General features: G+C 40.8%; 1 long non-coding RNA gene and 1 other non-coding gene across 3 annotated transcripts in view; one reads left to right on the forward strand and one right to left on the reverse strand.

Annotated features, from left to right (window-relative positions):
* Positions 1-16,344, reverse strand: part of LOC124092057 (uncharacterized) — a 317,813-nt gene that overhangs the window by 127,323 nt on the left and 174,146 nt on the right. The gene's annotated exons all lie outside the window — the stretch shown is intronic.
* Positions 10,703-10,775, forward strand: Trnaa-ggc (transfer RNA alanine (anticodon GGC)). The gene has a single exon. It is a non-coding gene; the product is annotated as a tRNA-Ala (tRNA).

Raw genomic sequence — 16,344 nt, forward strand, 5'->3', positions numbered from 1 at the left:
TGCAAAGACTATTTTGGCGAGCTTCAGCCTTTTGTACACTAAAATAATCAGTGTTGATACGGCATTCGTGGATGGCAGGTCCTCTGCCAGGTGCACAGGAGGAAGAGACCACCTTCATTCTTTACTTGGCTCAGGCAGCAAGGGTTCAAAAACGCGGTCCCTCCTTCCGCCTAGCCCTTTCCTGTTAAGCAGATTGAGGGTACTCTATTTTCTGCAAACTACAGCATTGTTGGCCACATTTCCCTCTTATCACCTACCAAGTTACACACTTACACGTACAGGTATCGTGTCTCATTTATCTAACACTCAAAAATGTTTCTTGAATTAATGGAGATGTTTACTAATAATGAAACAGATGTTTCCCATCGCGACTGTAACTAATTTAACTGTGGGTCAGGGTTTTGAGCTCCCACTCAGATCATGATGCAGAAATGCTGGGAAAATACACAAATGCTCTTGCTAATACTATGGTGTGATCTGTAAATGAACTTCTAATGTGTCTGAGCCACTATACTCTTCACAGTGTTTCCCTACTAATGTTAACATGATTCACAACAAAAACTGAAAGATGTGTAAGTGAGGAAGACAAAAGGACTGGTGTGGATATGACATATTTGTCTAATATGATAGAACTAGAATATCCCAGAAAGATATGAATGAGAAAGTGCAGGATTTGGAATGTGTTAGTCAGCATTCTGGTACTATAATTAAGTACCTGAGATAATCTACTTAGAGCAGCACAAAGGTTTCTTTTGGCTCTTAGTTTCAGAAGTTTCAGCCCATGATTGATTGGCTCCATGGCTTTGGTTTAGGCAGTGCATCGTGGTGGTATTCATGGCAGGGCAAAACTATTCACCTCATTGCTGGAAAGTGAGAAGAGAAATAGGAACAGGCCAGAGTCCCACAATCCCTAGGGACATGTCTCCAATGACCTAACTTCCTTCCATTAGACTCCACCCCCTGGAGGGTCCGCCACTTCCCAACAGTGCTGCTATGGAAGTCCAGGGAGAGCACCGTGGCGAGTATGGCCAACACCACAGGGTCGGAAATTGAGAACGACAATACAGGTGAGGTGGGAAGAAAGAGGTATTCAGAAACAAAAGAAGGTGAGCACAGAATTTTTTCTTTTTTTTTCAGAAAACACAAGGACTTTGGGAAGAATTAAATTTAGAGCTTTAACGCTTTAACTTTACAGATGACAGTTTCAATTCCTTGGGCCATTTTTTTTTTTTTTTTGCATTCTGTTATATTTAAGAGAATATATGCTAAGTTTAAGAATTTGGCACTTAGACCCATAATTTCAATTATAATAAAAATATAATTCAATGCATGTAAAAAATATTGTAGTAAATATATCAATAGAATGGAAATTTGAGACTGATAGATTAACAATAGATCACGTGTAACTAAGTAAGTCTGCAGGAGTGATGCAGATATTGGAAGCTTTGTTAGGGCATTATGTTTTTAGAAAAGGATATCATTCACAAGAGAAGCAGATATCTAGAACTGATAAAAGCCTTTGGAATATTTAAGTGTTTATTAAAGAACTGATTATTTAAGGGGATTTATTCTGTAAAAATGAATTTGATCCTTAGAAAAATTATTTAAGAGAATATATGCTAAGTTTAAGAATTTGGCTCTTAGTGTAAAATGTTAAATTCTATATTGTGGGATGAGATTAGTACCATGAGAAAAAATTAAGCAAAGCATATTCTGTAGCTTCAGTAGTAGGTACCAAATAGTATTGTTTTTAAAAAAAAATATATATATATATATATATGGGCTGGGGTTAGGGCTCATGCCTACCATGTGAGAGGCCCTGAGTTTCATCCTCAGCACCACATAAAGATAAATAAATAATGTCAAGGTATTGTGTCTATCTATAACTAAAAAAAATATTTAAAAAAACGAGATAAAATGTGTATGCATTAGAATATTTTAGATATTAAATATTTTATAATTATGCATTATAAAGAACATAGGAAAGTCAGCAATGGGTGTTTTAGAATAAGCATTTAATCCACAAGAATAATAACTGAAACTAATGCTTTAAAAATGCCTTTCCTGCCAGGTGTGGTAGCACACACTTGTAATCCCAGCAGCTCGGGAGGCTGAGGCAGGAGGATTGTGAGTTCAAAGCCAGCCTCAGCAAAAGCGAGGTGCTAAGCAATTCAGTGAGACCCTGTCTCTAAATAAAGTACAAAATAGGGCTGGGGATGGGGCTCAGTGGTTGCATGTCCCTGAGTTCAATCTCTGGTACCCCCCTCCCTAAAAAATGCTTTCCCTGTGTATTTGAAATAATTTTATGTGTATTGTTCACCATTCACATGTTACACCTGCAAGCTGGGTTCCCACAATGTAGACAGGAAAATGACCCAGAGAAGTTAAGAAACAAAAGTTCTCACCAACCAGCTGAACTTAGGAGGACCCTAAGACACTCAGCCAATTATATTTTTAACCAGGTGTGAATAATAGTAAAGGACTATGAATCATAACGGGAATTTTCCATTATCTAACAGAGCACTTTTAGATTCACTAATAAAACAAAATGTATAGCGTATTCTCCAAGCCCCTTGCTCCCCAATGCTCAGGACCTCTCCCACCAGCCTCATCCTGCACCAGAGCCATCCACAAGGTCACAATGCACAAACCCACGTTGACACACCACCACCTACACTCCACGGTTTGCAGGACTGTCTCTCAATGGTGCACTTTCTATGAGTTCCAAAAATCATAGTAACATGAGTGCACCATTAAAGCATCATTGGAGAGAGTTTTGCTGCCCTGACATCCACTGTGTCCTGCCTAGTCCTTATGTTATGTGAAGGCAATCCACATCGTGTTCTCAAACCTCCTTGGGTCCCCCTTCCCTCGTGGGTGAAATGAGGCGTTACCCTAAATGACCCCTTTGCTTTTTGGAAGGATGTGAGGTGTATATTTGCAAATGATGAAAAATAATCTATCCAATCTAGAGTTTGGAAACGACATGGCTCAGTTTCCTCGAACCTCAGGTAAGTCACCTGAACCAACTCTAGCTCTATAACAGTCACAGCTGTCAAGTGTTGGCAGTGTGACTCTGAGTTTCTAAGAGGGTTAGGTGGAAGCTGTAGCTGATTGGTTACGCACAGCCCCTTCAAGTACCATTCACCAGGAAGGCTGCGAATCGTGGAAACAGGGACAGCGAGAAAATGGAGGCTTCACATCCGACAGTCTTTACTCCCAGAGAAGAAAATGACCCACAGATAAGCCAGTGTTGACTTAGAGCGTGCTGAACTTCAAGTCAAGTGCGTGGGGGAAGGCGAACTTGGAACAGAGAACACTCTTCCTTCAGCAGGTGCAGGACCCGCTATATCTTGAGACCATTACATTTTGGGCAGGAGGAACTCATCAGACCACTATTAATCATCAAAACCAGGGCAGTGCTAAATGGCCGATTCCATCATGTACCCAAGAAAATTATATGGAAAAGTAGCGTCCGGGCTACCTTGACAAGCTCCTGCAGACGGTTTTGAATGAGTCTTTAGATTCTACATAAATGGGTGTTTCTCAGACGTTTTCCTTCATTATTACTCCTCGATGGAGCTGTTTTTGTGGGCATTATTTTCCCTAGTTGCTACTCCTAATGAAATTTTTATGCCTCAGACATTCTGCACACCTGTCTGTATACTCTACTGTGAATCTGGTGATTGACACATAAGAAGAGTGCAAATATTGAAAGATCGATCATGATCCTCACAGAATCATCAACCCAGGAAATGCTCCAGTGATTTTTTTTTTTCTCCTGACACATGAACTAAGGTTGGGAGCTGATTCTGTAGCTAAATGTTGGGGAGGCAGATGTCAAAGACAAGGGCTGACGTGTGGACTCCTCAGCCTTTTCCAAACCAAGGCACTTCCTAAGACCAAGAGGCAAAATATCTGGGCAAAGAGGCTTTAAGTCATTCATAAAATCCTAAGATTTTAAAAAAATGTTTAAGAAATTACTACTTCATTGCCATGACACACAGAGCTCTCTCTCTCTCTCTCTCTCTCTCTCTCTCTATATATATATATATATATATATATTTACTAGCATATATATATATATATATATATATATATATATTTACTAGCACAAAAAAGTATATGTATGTGCAAATGTGTTTTGTATGTAAATATATATTTACATATTTAAAAAGAAGATTCATAAATCACAAAACCAAGAAATATCCTCATTTGGTTGTTTTGGAAGAGTTTTGAGAGCACTTACCAAAATCACCACCTTAGTGGAGATGTGAGGTGTCCTCCCAAAGACCATGTGGGAGACGACGCAGGAAGGTGCGGAGAAGAAATGATTGGGTAATCGGTCTTGCCACGTGACCTTGTCCCTCCCAATCACACCCCGCATCCCACTTAGTGGCACCCGAAGGCCACTAAGTGTATATTTTTACTTTCTTTGCAAAGTATATGGAGGCACAATAAATCAATGGGGGTCTGATTTTGCAGGATGTGTGTGTGTGTGTGTGTGTGGATCATTAGGATCTATTCAAGTAGACCATCGTGCAAAAAAGCAGAGTTGATGATCATTTTGAAATACCTGTTGGTTTTAGAGTAAAATTTGGCTAGCAACCTTAGATTCAATTATTGTGGCTAGCAGCTGTCTCACAATAAAAGGATGGATCACTGTTGAATTCAGGTAAATGATGATTCCCAGCATCACCGCTTTCTCAGGAGGACACAGCATGTTGGATTTCAAAGTCAGGATCCACAGGGTCTGTTTTACATTCCTTAGCAAATGAGGGCAAGAGGGCCGGACCGTCCTTCATGAACAGGGTCAGACTCTCTACCTCTTACAGATGAAATCGCAGTGGGTGGGGAATTTTAAAATACGAAGCTCTGTTCTCACATCTGTCCGGTCCCAGAACAACTCGCATTTCAAGAGTCACACCTTTTCCCTGACTTCCCCGTCTTCACAAATAGATCCTGTAGAACAGCTTTAACCACGAGGGAGAAAACAGGAGGTTGTGGGTTTGATTTAATACAGAAACTCCCCGAAATCAAGTACGGAGAACTGAAAATGGAACATGAAATACTGCCGTTTCAAAGGCCGTGCACATTTAGAGCTTCAGGAAGAAAACTAATATGAAATTAGATTGAATAAGTCGAACCACATGGTGTCCTTTGAAGTGGATGGAAACCTCTTTTTCTTTGGGTTGCTCATTACCTCCGGATCCTTTCTGTCAACACAAATGAGGCTTTGAATTCGACTATTTTTGGAACCATGCTAACGACTGGGATGGTATTTGCTGGTATTAAAACTGCTTCAGGAGACAGCACACTTGGGAAAGATAATATGAAAGCAAAAATGTCCAAATAGACATTTTACGGGGGGAGAAAGAAAACCTTGTGGTATTCCCATATTTCGTTACTATTAATAAATCCTCTATGCAATCAATGACATCAATTGGAAGTCGAAAGCAAACTTTTCTTCACATCCCAAACATGAGTCAAAGAATCTTTTAAAAAAAGACTTTAAAATAAATCCTCCGCCCTGTGTGCAGACGTAGCCCCAGCCCCTTCGACGGTGGGTAAAGCCACCCCAACTTTGGTGGCAGCAGATCAGGAATTTATCAACTCCATCTCGGTCCCACAGGACCTGTGTAACCGGGTCCAAACCAGCCCTCCACGGTCTTGAAGATTAAAGAAATCATAATTTAGAAAAGTGCCTGGCATGTCTTTTGTAAAATGTTGGAAGAACCCGTTGCAGCAACAGACGAGATCCGCGCTGGGAGATGGCACAGCCAGGACCCCGGGCGGATCTGGGGTTGGGTTACTTGTTGCTGCTATTATCGGGTGACAGGGCTAGTATCCTTTTCATAACATAAAAACATGATTTATGACCTCAGGATTAAAGAGATCGCTTCTCACAGCCCAGATGAGCCAAGCTAATTGGAGTACTAGGCAAGTCCCGGTTCCTGGAAGTGAGATGTCGGGGCCTCAGCAAGAGCTCCTTTCGAAAGGCTCTAACAGACATTCCCAGAAGGTCTAACCATGCTCTTTGGCTTCCCCGTGACGTGAAATCCCATCCCAACGCACTGCACCCATTTGACTTCTGCATCAAACAAATAAGTACCGAGTCCCATGCCAAGAGACCTTTAACTGACCAGTAAGTGGATTCCACGAGATGCTTTCGCCCAGCCCAAAGGAAGGATGTCCAAAGAGGACTCAACTCAATTTCACGTGTGCTTTGCTGAGCATGTTTACATCCAGACACTCGGACCTCCCCTAAAAATCCAACAGGAGTGCCTTTATTATTTTGACTTGAGTTCATCACATTAGTACTGAGAAACTAGTATTCCATATACCGTCTTGAGTGGTGTGAGGTCTCCTTTTGCATTGTTGGGAAGTCTGTACGCCAACAGCCCCAGAACCGAAAATAATTTGTTCTTGCTCTTTGTATGAGGATCTGCAGTTTGAGAAAGCAGGCCTGACTATCCCTTTAGCTTAGGAACCAACTTCCTCAAAAAGACTCGTGAAACTCAAGAAGTAAAATCGAGAATCAATAAATGGGATGGTATCAAACTTAAAAGCTTCTTCGCAGCAAAGAAAACAATCAAGAACATGAAGAGGCAGCCTACAGAAGGGGAGAAAATGTTTGCCAACTGCACCTCAGATAGAGCACTCATCTCCAGGATGTATAAAGAACTCAAAAAACCTAACACCAATAAAACAGATAACCCAATCAATAAGTGGGCAAAGGAACTAAACAGGCATTTCCCAGGAGAAGAAATATGAATGGTCAACAAAGATATGAAAAAATGTTCAATGTCCACAGCAATTGGAGAGAAGCAAATTAAAACTACCCTGAGATTTCATCTCACTCCAGTCAGAATGACAATTATCAAGAATACAAGTAACAAATATTGGCCAGGATGTGGGGAAAAGGGGTTCACTCATACATTGCTGAGGGCAATGCAAATTGGTGCAGCCATTCTGGACTGGAACCACCATTTGACCCAGCTATCCCACTCCTCAGTTTATACCCAAAGGATTTGAAATCAGCATACTATTTGACACAGCCACATCAATTTTTTTAGCAGCTCAATTTCCAATAGCCAAACTATGGAACAACCTAGGTGCCCTTCTACAGGTGAATGGATAAAGAAAATGTGGTATATATGCACAATGGAATATTACTCAGCCTTTAAAAAGTCTCTTTAATTAAAGGAAGCTTTTACACAATTTCCACATTGTAAAATTAGCTAATTTGGAACTTGGACACTATTGGCCAAGTCCCCATCCAACAGCTCCAAGATGGACCAACCAGGCAGACGGAATGTGTGTGCACCATGGGGCGGGGGTCTGGGTGATCTCAGGAGTCAGCTGAGCACAGCGTTGCTCACGTTTTTGCGTGCAAATTGATCTATTTGGTTCCTTCATGTGCTTAATCATGATGAAAATAAATACATAACTCAGGAGGGTAAACTACCTCATCCTCCACAATGGTACGGAAGAAGTAAACATTAATACATGCTTTAAGACTAATAATCCCCCCAAACCCTTCTCTCTAAGTCAAAGAAGTTTGTTTGGTTTTCTAGTTTTTAATCAATTTTTCGTCACAAGCCATTTGTTTCTTCAACCTTTTTTTTTTTTTAAGAACTTCAGATTGGGAGGAAAACAAAGTGATTATAAAAAAATAATATGCATAGTGTCAGGGAAAATTGGATTCTAAATGGTAATGCAAGTTAGCTCAAAATGTCACAGTGCCTTTCCATTTAGGCAACTCTCTGAGTCAGTAGAATGTCTGCAAAGTGCACCCTCCAGACTTTTAAAGCACCACTCGTGATTCAGAATGAATCCAAACGAACACGACTAATCCTAAGGGATGTGAAAGAATCAGAGAGAAGATAAATAGCTGTTCCTTTCCGGTCTTTGTCCGGGTTTCCGTCTGGCTTCCTCTCAACTGTTCAATTGGTTTAGACTGCAAAACTCAACAAGTGGCGCTCGTCCAAGGCACAGACTATCGGGGGGCAGTATGAATGGCTGACTTCTCTCCATTGAGCTGAGAACGCTGTGCATTTGTAACAAAGCTGATATTCGGCTTTGAGTTTCTGAACCCTTGGGGATAGCTTCCGTCTGGGTATCATGCAAGAATAGGAAGGTGTTGGAGGAAATGAAGACAACTTACTTCATCTGAGAGTATTTCAACAATACTTCCCCCAAGAACAAGCTATTCAAAAAGAGACACCATGAGGATCATCTTTCTATGAACTCTGGACCCAGAGGTGCTGTGGAGACAGGTCCTTACTTAGCGGGGGAAAAAATTAAAATCTCAAAAATTAAAAAAAATGTATGGCATTCACATTTGAAATGATGGTTCATGGTTTCCATTGTATTTCTCCCATCCAATTTTATATTTATTTCACATGCATCTTGGGAGGAGGGATACCAGGGATTGACCTGAGGGACACCCGGCCACTGAGCCCCAACCCCAGCCCTATTTCGTATTTTATTTAGAAACAGGTCTCCCTGAGTTGCTTAGGGCTTCGCTGTTGCTGAGGCTGCCTTTGAACTCGTGATCCTCCTGCCTCAGCCTCCTGAGCCGCTGGGATGACAGGCGTGCGCCACTGCACACACCTAACTAAATGTGCATTTTTTGATTTCACATTCAGTAAAGCACACAGGTCTTGGGTATGGTATTCACCTCTCGCCCCCCTACCAGAGGAGCACAGTACAGGCAAGTAGCTATTGCTCGAATCAAGATCTAAATAAAGCACAATTCCAGGGTTTTGAACACAAAGCGGTGTTGTTTTTTGTCAAATGCTTTTTCTGCGTCTATTGAGATGATCATATGATTCTTCTCTTTAAGCCTATTGATGTGATGAATTGCATTTATTGAGTTCCGTATGTTGAACCAACCCTGCAGCCCCAGGATGAATCCCACTTGATTGTGGTGCACCATCTTTTTGATAAGTTTTTGTATCCGATTTGCCAGAATTTTACTGAGAATTTTTGCGTCTATGTTCATTAGAGATATTGGTCTGAAGTTTTCTTTTTTTGATGGGTCTTTGCTTGGTTTTGGAATCAAGGTGATATTGGCCTCAGAGAATGAGTTTGGAAGTGCTCCCTCTCTTTCTATTTTCCTGAAATAAATTGAAGAGTATTGGTATTAGTTCTTCTTTAAAGATCTTGTAGAAGTCAGCTATGTATCCATCTGGTCCTGGGCTTTTCTTGGTTGGTAGACTTTTGATGGCATCTTCTATTTCGTCACTTGAAATTGATCTGTTTAAATCGCGTATATCATCCTAATTCGACTTGGGCAAATTATATGTCTCTAGAAATTTGTCCAGGCCTTGGATATTTTCAATTTTATTGGAGTGCAAGTTTTCAAAATAATTTCAAATTATCTTTTGTATTTCTCTAGTGTCTGTTGTGATGTTTCCCTTTTCATCACGTATGTTAGGAATTTGAGTTTTCTGTCTCCTTGTCTTTGTTAGCATGGCTAAGAACCAACTTTTTGTTCTGTCAATTGTTTCTTTTGTTTCAATTTCATTGATTTCAGCTCTGATTTTAATTATTCCCCGTCTTCTACTGCATTTGGTGTTGATTTCTTATTATCCCAGACATTTCTTCACGACAGTCAATATTGCCTTCCCTGGTGTAGACACAATTCTGAATTGTACGGCCATAAAATGAGCTTGTCCTGTTGTAGCTTGATGTAAATGTTGTCCACACAGTACCTGTCTTCGGTGTCACTCCTCATTTGCAGAACACAATATTTTGCCCTTCACCAAGAGTGCTGCATGTGTTGCTAGTATGTCCTCTTAGTTTCTAACTAGGATTGCATGGTAGGGGCATGTCACTTTCTTTACTCACCGTCCAGGTGATGGACACGTCAATTATCTTGATTTTGTCCTGTTACAACTTAAGTTTCTCTCTATTTTATGGTCAAGTATTTTCGTGGAGGGCTCCAGGCACGTCCTTTGGGTCTACACTAGGGAGTGGAATTTCTGGGTATTTGGCAAGCAGGTGTTTAATGATCTCAGTGACTGCTGAATGATTTCCCAGCATGAAATGTTCTGCAATCCCTCCAGCCATGCATGAGGTATCACTTGCCATCGCCGGCTATTATTTTAGCTGTTCTAAGTATGTCGTGGGGTCTCACTGCAATTTCACATTTCCCTAATGAGTACCGTTGAGCACCTTTGCCCGTGTTAATAGCAATTTGGACACACACTTTCATGAGTTGTCTGATGGATTTTTTCCCCCCTGAATCAGGGCCACTCAACCACTGAGCCAGGGTCTCACTAAATTGCCAAGGCTGGCCTCGAACTTGTGATCCTCCTGCCTTAGTCGCCCTGGTCACTGGGATGACAGGTGTGCACCAGCTTGATGTAAATTGTGGACCATTGAAAAAAAAAAACTCAGCCCATCTAAAATCTGTTGTCTTTTAGTTAGTTTGCAACTTTGTTACAAAGGTCTTTCGTTTGGTGTATAAATTGTGCCTCTTTTCTCACGGTGTAAGATTTTTTTTTTTTTTCACATTAATTGTAGCTTCTGAAGGAAGTGCTTTGCATTTCAGGAGTCTAATTTTTTATCGGTTATTAATTAATATGATTCATGAAATAGAACCGTTATCATCCTGACTGAGCAATTATTACTAATGCTGAGGTCAACAACACACATGCCTATATCTTTCCAGAAACTACATTGTTTTGGGGGCTGGGGCTGTAGCTCAGTGGTAGAGCGCTTGCCTGGCATGCATGAGGCCCTGGGTTCGATCCCCAGCACCACATGCAAATAAGCAAATAAAATCAAGGCATTCTGCCCATCTACAACTACCAAATAATAATAATAATAATAATAATAATAATAATAATAATAATAATAAAAGAAACTACATCGTTTTAGCACTTGCATTTTTTTTGTTATATTTCAAAGTCGTTATTATGTACTAGGGTCAGGATTTACCTTTTCCCATATGGGCCTCTAGTTTCTATAGCATAATTGTTGGAGAGACCTTGCAATCCCCATTGATTTTCTTGTGCCTTTGAGAAAACATGAAGTAATCACACACGACTATTTCTGTTTCTGCACTAGCTATTCCATGGCTTTGATACAGTATTGATCTTTAAGTTAATTCTTCTCTTTGCTACTGAAGCTTTGTAAGTGGTGAAATCAGATTATCTAAATGCTTCAAAATTTATGTTTTTTTCAAATTTCAGGGAACCTGATTTGATCTTATTTATTGGTTCTTTTTAGTTATACATGACAGTAGAATCCACGTTGACATAATTGTACAAGCTTGGAATATAGCGCATATCTCATTCTAGTTAGGACCCTTTTCCTGAGACGTACATGATGGTGGGATTCACTGTGGAAGACTTCAACTTTACGGTCTATCTTCATCACCTTGAATGTTTCCTCTTGAGGGAAGTATTTCCTTTGCACGATTCAGTATAAATTTGAGCTTCTGTCTGTCCATTTTAAAAAGAAACGCAGGAATGTGTGTTGGGGTTAACACTGAGCCCACGTATCAATTGGGAGCAAGCCGGACCCTAAAATGTTGCATGTTCCAATCACCCTCCATTTATTTCAGTCTTCTCTAATCAATCCCCAAACTCTTTTGCAATATCTGGGGTAGGAATCTTCCAGGAAGTTTGATCTCTGATACCTGATGTTTTGTGTGCCTCTTGTGAATGGCATTTTTATCTATATTCATTGAAGAAGTGTGGCATTCCATTATGAGAAATCTGGCTGACGGGCAGATTGGAAGGACTGAAGAAGAAAATTGTATGTTATAGGGTCAGAGTGAAAAGAAAAGGGAAATTGTTATCTCTTTCTTTAGGCCATCATGGAATGGTTTAAATTTATACTTAATGGAATGATTTAGAAAGGGCCAGCTACTGACGGGGGGTTTTAACCACTGGAGTCCTAGTAGATATGACAGCGCCTTTGCCCCGTGTCCCATCCAGCTAACCAAAATGACGTGGAAAGAGAAGCGCTGTGTTTAACATGAGGCTGCTTCAAAGTTTTGATCTCGTGCAAAGGGAATTGGCAATAGAGTTGTTACGTAATCCTTAACATCAAAATTCGACTCATGATGGGCCACGTTAGCACCTTCACTTTACTTTTTAAAAAAATTTTAAAATTTGTTCTAATCAGTTATACATGACAATAGGATGCATTTGGACACATTGCCCACAAATACAGCACAAGTTCTCCTCCTCTGGCTGATCGTGGTGCAGAGTCATGCCAGTAGTGTAATCACACATGTGTACAGGGTAAGAATGTCCATCTCCTTCCAGTGTCCTTCCCCACTCCCCTGTCTCTTCCCCTCCCTTCACTACCCTCTGCACAATCCAAAGTTCCTTCATTCTCCCCGACCCTGCTCCATTATGGATTAGCATCTGCTTATCAGAGAAGACATTCGGCCTTTGGTGTTTAGGGATTGGCTTATTTCACTAAGCATGATATTGTCCAGCTCCATCTGTTTACTGCCAAATGCCATCATTTCATTTTTTCTTTAAGGCTGCGTAATATTCCATTGTGTATAGCACATTTTCTTTATCCATTCATCTATGGAAGGACACCTAGTTTGGTTTCATAGCTTTTCTATTGTGAATTGAGCTGCTATAAACATTGATGTGGCCACATCACTATGGTAGGTTGATTTTAAGTCCTTTGGGCATAAACCAAGGAGTGGGATAACTGCGTCAAATGGTTATCACCTTCAGAGATGCCTTTCATTTATTTTTGTTACCACATTATTGACCCATGTTTGGACTTCAGAGGCTCTATATTTTATAAACTATATTTTGTTCAATTTATCATTCAAGAACAATTTGGGGTTATTTTAGGTAGTTAAAAAATGTATTAAAAAAATGTCACCTCTGTTTTCATAAAATTCTAACATTCTCTACCCTTTTATTTCATTTTAGTTTAAATACTAGACTCAGCTTTCTGGCCCAAATCATACTTTGATAATATTAAGTGAATGGAACAAGTCAATGCAATCTCTCAGCTTCATAAGTGTTTTTGTTACTTGAATTCAGTATTCGGCCTACACTTGGACGAAAACCCAAACCCTCTCAATCTTTTCCATGAATTAAAAGAGAAATACACAGTGAAAACACAGCGTCTCATCAATTACGATTTCTCCCTTTTGATTTTAACCGCATTTCTTCAGCAGCTTAGGATGGTTTTATGTGAGGCTGCTGCTCTCCCAGGCTGAACCTCCAGCACTCCCGCCAACACATTCCCAGCGACTGATCTGGTTCCTCCCAGGGTCCCAGGGGTCCCTAAGCCAGCAGCCCTCCTCCTCACCCTCACGGGCACAGGGACAGTCAGCCTCTCTGGGCTTCTCCAAGGTAAACTCACAGCTTCTGGGGAACCGCCCAGACTCTTCCTTTTCTTCCGACTAACCCAGACCCTCCTCCTTCACGGCCACATGACTTGGAGGCGTGCACACATCTCCCCACACCTGTCTGCTCCGACTCCAGGCTGAAGCCGGCTCAGGCCGACATCCCCAAGCTCAGGAGCGTGTTCCACCTCGTGCAATCTCATGGGCATCTCCCGGTTCTCCTCTGTGCATTTCCTCAGCGGCATCCATCACTAGGGACTATGACCTGATTCCTGTGACCCAAGGAGGGACCTGATCGTCATAAAACAAATCCATATCAAACACCTGGCACCTACCGACCCATTAACAGGTGTGAGTTTGTGCTTTCACGTACTAGTTGAAAAATTATTTTGAAACAAAAAGAGAAGAATATTGAACTCCCAAAGCGTGTCGTCTTAAAGGGCAACAAAATCTATATGCCGACTTGTTAGCCTAGGAATCCACTTCCTCACCAAGACTTTGAAGATCAAGAAGTAAACTCAGGAATCAATCAATGGGATGGCATCAAACTAACAAGCTTCTTCACAGCAAAAGAAACAATCAAGAACAAGAAGAGAGTCTACAGAAGGGGAAGGAATTGCTTGCAACCTGCCCCTGAGATAGAGCATTAATCTCCAGGATATATAAAAATCTCAAAAAAATGTAACACCAAAAAACGAATAACCCAATCAATAAATGGGCAGAGAAACCGAACAGACACACCGAACAAGAAATATGAATGTCAACAAATAAAGGAAAAAGTGTTCATCATCTCCAGCAATTAGAGAAATGCAAGTTAAAGCTACACTGAGAGTCCATCTGCCCCCCCCCCCCGTCAGGATCCTGATTACAACAGGTCACAGTCCACATGTATAACATGCCAAAATACACTCTGTTGTCAGCTCTATCTAAAAAGAACACATAAAAATAAACTAAATAATATATAAATGCCAATTAGGGATCCAGTGCTCTGCAAACGTACACTTTCTCAAAGACAGAGAGCACCTGCTAACGTGGCCCACCGTGTCCTCAAATCAGAGACGGCCTGGGCCCAGGTGGACCCTCCCATCCAGTGGAGGATGGAAAATCCCAATGGAGCCAAAATTTGGTTAAGGGGTCTGGATTTACTTTATAGACACTTAAATTTGTTTTTCTTTTTTTGTGTAGGAAAATGTGACATTATCAGAGCCCAGGAACATGAGAGAGTTCATACGACATAAAATGTATTTAGATAAAAGGGAACGTCTGAAGAATGCGATTAATTAACGTAACATTATATACAATACGTAACACGATATAATTAATACAGGTAACGACAGACCCGGCGAATCACCGGGCTAAATAAACGAGAGTTCTCTCTCTTACCAGCTGGGAACTAAAATGTTTTTATGATGCCGTAAATCCATAAAGGGACTCTGTTTCAAAACCGAGGAATTTTGCAAGCAAAAATTCTATATTGCTCTCACATGCATAAAGCCTCTTTTGGATATAAGCATGAGGTCTCAGCTCCTTATTAAAACTTTCAATAATGAATCAAATATGTGTCCTGTTTCCCTGCCAAGTGGAGGACTTGGAGCTCGATGCAAGAACAGACTGAGCATGTCATTAAAGCACCTTGCATTGTGTGTGCATGCGTGCGTGAATGTCGTTAACCGAGATTTAAAATGTGACTTTTGTGGGGGATAAAATAAATAGGCCAACACCAGCGAGGAGGTCTGCTTCTCTTCTGTGCAGTGAGAGATACCACCCAAGAGAAGGCAGTCTCCAAGAACAATGGGCAGAAAAGCACTGAAGATTGTCCCGTGCTGCCTACATCTCTGAGAAGAGTTAACTGAGCCTGAATCCTGAGCATGTATAAAACAGCCACTCTTCTCCCTCCCTGTTCCTCAGGAGCTCATTAAACTGATTTTAAAAAGCTTCTTGCCCATAGTTTACACATTTTGTTTTTTTATAATTTCACTGTATATGTAGAAAAACAATAGGCAGGAGATTGTCCAGTGCTGCCTACATCTCTGAGAAGAGTTAACTGAGCCTGAATCCTGAGCATGTATAAAACAGCCACTCTTCTCCCTCCCTGTTCTTCAGGAGCTCATTAAACTGGTTTTAAAAAGCTTCTTGCCCATAGTTCTCACATTTTGTTTTTTATTATTTCACTGTGTATGCACACATGACTAAAATATTCATTTTTGCAAGTTTTTGGAACTTACCTAAAAGGAACCCATTAAAAGCACACTTCTGACTTGATCCTTCCTTCAATTTCACGTTCTCAAGATTCATCCATGTGGATCCACACAGCTGCGGAACACCCACTCATACGGGAAGACTGCTGTTACGAGTTCTCTCTGCCAATGGGCGTCTGTGTCATTTCTTATTTTTATCTATTGCAAATAATGTTATTACATGTGTGCCGATGTCTTTGATGCATACTGAGCTGTTAGGTAGTTAGAATAAATTCTGTCGTCATTGTGTGCTGTTCAAATTTACTAGATAATGAATTTTTTTTTTTTTTGCAAAACACTATTAATAATTCCTGCCACCCATGGTGGAGTCTTATCACTCCATATCCTCTCTCTCACACTCTGCTGACATTTAGACTTTTGGCCAATCCAATGCATGCAAACTGGATCGCATCAATGCTGTAACTTGCATTTTTCTTATTAACCATGAGATTGGGTCTCTTTTCATATATTTAGTGGCAATTTGTGCTTTTTTTCTCTTTTCTTTTTTTGGTGCTGGGGATTGAACTCAGGGGCACTCAACCACTGAGCCACATCTCCAGCCCTATTTTGTATTTTATTTGGAGACAGTTGCTTAGCGCCTTGTTTTGGCGGAGGCTGGCTTTGAATTCACGGATCCTCCTGCCTCAGCCTCCCAAGCCACTAAGATTACAGGCGTACACTCCTGCGCCTGGTTGAAGTTGTATTTTCAATGGTAAACTCTCTGCTGTGATTCATTATTGTCATTAATCTCCATGTTCCATGGAC

This window comes from Marmota monax, unplaced genomic scaffold, assembly GCF_021218885.2.
Source record: "Marmota monax isolate L192 unplaced genomic scaffold, Marmota_monax_Labrador192_F-V1.1 WCK01_AAM20220418_F8-fsc00168, whole genome shotgun sequence".
In the NCBI taxonomy this organism is placed as follows: domain Eukaryota; kingdom Metazoa; phylum Chordata; class Mammalia; order Rodentia; family Sciuridae; genus Marmota; species Marmota monax.